Source organism: Helianthus annuus, chromosome 10 (assembly GCF_002127325.2).
Source record: "Helianthus annuus cultivar XRQ/B chromosome 10, HanXRQr2.0-SUNRISE, whole genome shotgun sequence".
Taxonomy (NCBI): Eukaryota; Viridiplantae; Streptophyta; class Magnoliopsida; order Asterales; family Asteraceae; genus Helianthus; species Helianthus annuus.
The window spans coordinates 1,102,717-1,107,853 of NC_035442.2; the positions used below are offsets into that span (position 1 = coordinate 1,102,717).

At 36.9% G+C, this 5,137-nt stretch overlaps 1 non-coding gene across 1 annotated transcript; it reads right to left on the reverse strand.

Annotated features, from left to right (window-relative positions):
- Positions 1-4,750: 4,750 nt before the first annotated feature.
- Positions 4,751-4,832, reverse strand: TRNAS-GCU. The gene has a single exon. It is a non-coding gene; the product is annotated as a tRNA-Ser (tRNA).
- Positions 4,833-5,137: the final 305 nt, after the last annotated feature.

Consider the following 5,137-nt stretch of genomic DNA (forward strand, 5'->3'; position numbering starts at 1 on the left):
GGCAATTTGGTAATTTCACAAGGGCTAAAAATGCCAAAACTGGAAACCTGAGTTCAAAATATTATACTTACTGTTATTATATGAAAATATGTAATTTACATCAGTAGGTATAAGTCTTATAGGTTTAAAACAAGTATAACGCTTACTATGCGCTTAAAACGCTAAATATGCGATTCAAGGGCGTTTTCGGGTTTTCAAATTAAATCTGAGATTTTTATATTTCCAGAATACTTAAAATAATTTATTCATCATATAAAATCAGTAGAAAAAGGTTTCGGGTCAAAAGGATGTGTAAAACTCATTTTATGGCTAAAACGGTCAAAACCGACATAAGCCGAAATGACTAGGCGACCTAGGATCCGTTCAGCCAAAAATTAATTAAAAATCATCAAAATTCCCAGAATATTATAATACATCAGTTGGTAAAAAGTTTCGTATCAATACGTGGCCAGAAACGGGTTCTACGCGAAAAGGACCGTTTATGTAAATTTATAATATAGTTTTACGCTAATGGCCATAACTCACAATCTGGACCACCAACTGATCTGAAAATTTCGGTGCAAGTTCATATATTAGAAATCCTTTCACTTTTCCAAAAATCCCGTTTTAAATCAAAAAGGGCAAAATAGTCAACGTTATGCATAAACCGGAAACATGCATTCGAATAGGCTAAGCATAGACTCAATCAAAGAAAATTCCAGAAAGTTTAACTAAAATAAAAAAAATAGTCAAAAATACTTTCCAATACAGATTTCGAACATGCATGTACGAATCCGAATCGATAGTCTACGAAATAATCGTTTTACAAGACTTTCGGTCCCGATTCGTGGCTATACTATAGATTGTCGAGTTGATGATGATTAGAACACATTCTTACATGTATTACAAGTTATTTTTAATGATCAATCAGGTTGCATGTCATCTATATCATTAATCATGTCATTTTTCACAAAAATCGTTTCTGTTGACTTTTTAGAAATAGGTTTGACTCGACATTTATCATGCATGTAGTGGGAATCAGGTAGTACCCTTTAGAGGGTTTGTTTCCCACATAAATACCAATCTATAACAAGTTTCAATTCGAGAAATGACTGAAAGAAATCCGTTTAATCAGAAAGTCAAAGGTTATGAACACCCAGTTTGACTTTTATCAATAAACACAACAAGAACGGATTAAAGAACGAATTGAAAGCTTACAAAGGTCCTAAAGATGTTTAATGAACACTAGGAGTCGGCCTTGTTGATCAGATTTCCTCCAGAAAGCTTGCTTGTAAGTTTTTGGTAGAGAGCTTCTTGTTCTTCAATTGCAAATGATCAAAAATGAGGTGATGATCTGATTTATGGCCATAAATTCGAGGGTACTGTGGATGTAGGCATGCAAGGCTTGTTATTGGTGCAATTGGAGGTGCAAATGAGCTGTATAACACTTGAAATCGGACCCAAATCAACCAAAACCGAATTTCTGCTCGCTGGGCAACCCACGCGGCCCGCTTGGGCTTTCCCAGGCGGGTCGCCTGACCCCTGGTTCAGCCAAACAAGTTTTAAACTTGGCAGAAATGGTCCCTGAGCTTGTACGCGATGTTTCGGCTACTTTTCTCGACCCGTAAACCCCCAAACTTGGTTTTTAAGAACCTTGGGACTTTTACCAACATGGTAATGCCCTCGGATAACTTTGCGCTCAACCGAAAAGCCCTGAAATTCGACGTTGACGCTTTTAGTCCCTTAAGTACGGTTTTGGCCATAACTTTCTCATACGTTAACGAAACTTCATGAAATTTTTACCACATATTCTAGTGAGTATATTTTAGCTATACAAAGCTTCGGGTCTGCCAAAAGTTCACTCAGAGGTATAAATTAAACATGTTGACACTTTTGGCCCCTATAGTTTACAATACTTCACTTTTGTGCAAATTTCCGCGTCGTATGATCCATGACCCATCCGTTTAAGGTTATAAACATTATGTAGGGTTATCATAGAGTCTATTTATCCATTGTTGACACTTTGGACCCTTACGTTCCATAGTTTTCACTGTTTGTCACTTTTAGTCCCTCTAAAGTATGTTTTCACATCACGGAACCTTATGACACGTGTCAAGACATTATTGGACGAAATTTTTCGAGGTGTTACATTTGATTTCTTTATTTTGTTTAAGCATCGGACATCCTCTGCGTATACGGGAGTATCGACCTGGATGTTGTTGCCTAAACGTTCTGCTTTATTTTCTTTGGTGTTTCGTTTAAGCTTTGGACCTCCTCTGCGTATACGGAAGTATCGACCTGGTGGTTAAAGCCTAAACAACTTCAACTTGTTTTATTTTCTTATTTTGTTTAAACATTGGACTTTCTCTGCGTATACGGAAGTATCGACCTGATTGTTAATGTTTAAACATTCTGCTTTGTTTTCGCACATATCACAGTTGATGAAAGTTTAAAGGCATTACTTGAGTTAGTGTATTGCATGATGAGGGGATATGCTGAGATCGTGGGGTCCATAAGAACTTAGTGCATAATTAATATACCTTAACGTATCGGTAAGCATTTCAAAAGTTTTTAGATTGAGCTTAAGTGGACAACAATATCGTCAATCAACGTGAATCGTTTAGAACTTAAAATGTCTAAAAGCTTAACGGTGCTTGTGATGTGTCTCAAAAACTGATATGATCCTCTTACACAAACTCACAAAAATATGTTTGTACATATTTCATTTCTACATTTAATTTCTGTTTTTGCATTTATGTTTCTTATTTTGAAAAATCCAAAAAGATTTTCGACAACTGATATTGAAAAGCTGACATTCAAAATCTCAAAGGCTAAACATGATGAACAGACAGGTTGGTTAACTGATTTGAAATGTTTAAGATGATTCATTAATTTGAATCAGAAATTGGAATGTGTAAAATTTGTGATAAGTTTTAAATGAAAATAATTCTCAAACGTTTAGTTGATTCATTAAGTTGAATCACAACTTTATTGGTTTGTAATAGAGTGGTTGAGATGTGCAGGTTTTGAATTTGTTGATACGAAAAGCCAGACTACGATCCCGACAGCCAAGTCTAAGGGGGAGTCTGAAGACGAGCTCAACGCTAAAGGAGCTTGTATCTGAAAAGCAAGGCGTCGATCCCAAAAGCACGGAAGCTTGACGAAAGGGGGAGCCTGAAGATTCTGAAGAAAATACAGATCCTCTGGGATTCTGTTCGAGCAAGAGTATTTGAAGACTCTCACTAAAGATTCCGTCAACATCCAAGGGGGAGTTTGTTAGTGCAGTTGTCTGTCGACTACATCTTCGTTCGAGTCTTAAAGAGAGAGAAAGTCAAGTCGCTACGAGTTTCACTACAGATTGACTACGGCAATATCCAAGGGGGAGATTGTTGATGCACTTAATGTCTATCGCCTTCGTCAATCCGAGTTGTAGTGAAAAGCCGGAAGAAAGCGAAGCGCATAACGTTATATCTAGTTAGAAATGGCAAGGTGGCAAACTTGTAATTAATGTGAATGTTCATTAAGTTGCCTTGACCATATAAATAGGGTGTTATGTCATAGATTTTAGAGATTTTGGAGTTAGACTTTGGAGAAGACTTGGAGAGAAGATTCTAGAGAGAGAAAGTAGAGAGAGAAAGTGATTGTAAACGAGATTCTTGTACCATACACGTCAATTCTTGTAATAGATTCTCGTTAGTAGTACGTTATCGTGTGTTCGGTAACGTACGTTCACGGATTCCGCACGTGAAACGTTCGTTACGCAATCGAACGGTCACCAAACCGGTCCTACACTCAAAACCAGAGCCCTCATTCCACATTGCTAAGGCCCGCAAAATACTATCACATTGCAAGGACTTTCGATTACCCGACCTTTTCTCTTGCCTGGAAGACGACTTAACCACCTTAAGAGTACAACGGGGCAAGAGCAAGAGTTTGACCCAACTTTCAAACTTGCAAAAGACATCAAACTTGCAACTTTAACCTGGAACGTGTTTTTACACCCGGACTGGACTTGTCACTTAACAAGAAACCAAATACATAATTGATCCAGTTACGTGTATTTGAACTGCTTTTCATTTTAGCAATAGAATAAAGTATTGTTACAATTATTTTAAATTCTTTTTACATTTATATGTTTATCATTTATGACGTTTGTTTGGGTTTTTAATCCGGTCAAATCGTCCGACTAGTAAACTCGTAAGACGGCCAATCCGTCTACAAATAAAATATGATATGTAGTTACGTGTTACAATTCGCTAATGACTATAACTTAAAGACGTATTCCATCACTAGAAATTTTAGGGGGTACGGTGTGGCATCGGTGAAGGGTGGTAAACTTGGTTTACCGAAGTGGCAAACCAATGCTAGCACAAGTTTAGCGATCAAAGTGGGTTTCATGCGGTGAACCTTCACCGAATTGGGGAGAGGGAGGGAAGGGGAGAGAGAAGGGTGTGTGGTGGAGTCCATGTCATCTCAACCAATCACACTGTTTTTTTTTTAAATAGTTTACCTATTCCAAAGTGTCTAACCACCGCCAACGTTTTTGAGCAATATGTAAAATAATGCGGCACTGTTTGATTGGATGATTTGAAAGTTTACCTATTCAAAGTGTCTAACCACTCCCTACACCCTTAGTAACTCACGTTGAATAAAAAAAAGTCGAGTCTAATATAATATACTGTGTGTAAAAGAAAAAATATGTAGGGGCTTTTAAGCAATAAAAGACAAACGGAAGAGTGTTGATTAGGTAAAACAACAAAAACGTTATTTTCGTCGCCTGAGAGATTCGAACTCTCGCGGGGAAACCCCATGTACTTAGCAGGCACACGCCTTAACCACTCGGCCAAAGCGACTTTGTTGATATGAATCATAACTTATATTAAAAGAGGTGAAACTTCAGTGAGGTCAAATTATGTGTGCATTTAGTTTTCATGACTACATTTAATGCCTTTTTAATGTTTAATTAACCGACTCTTTTAAGATTTAGGTAGTTGATAAAAATCACATGACTTTTTTTTTTTTTTTTTTTTTTGATAAATGGACTATATTTCTAAAGGTGTAAATAATCACAATCGCTCATATCTTACTCGAGATTAATTCATTAGAAATTCGAAGAAAGTTGAATTAAACCAAGCTCGAGCCTACTCAAACATACATT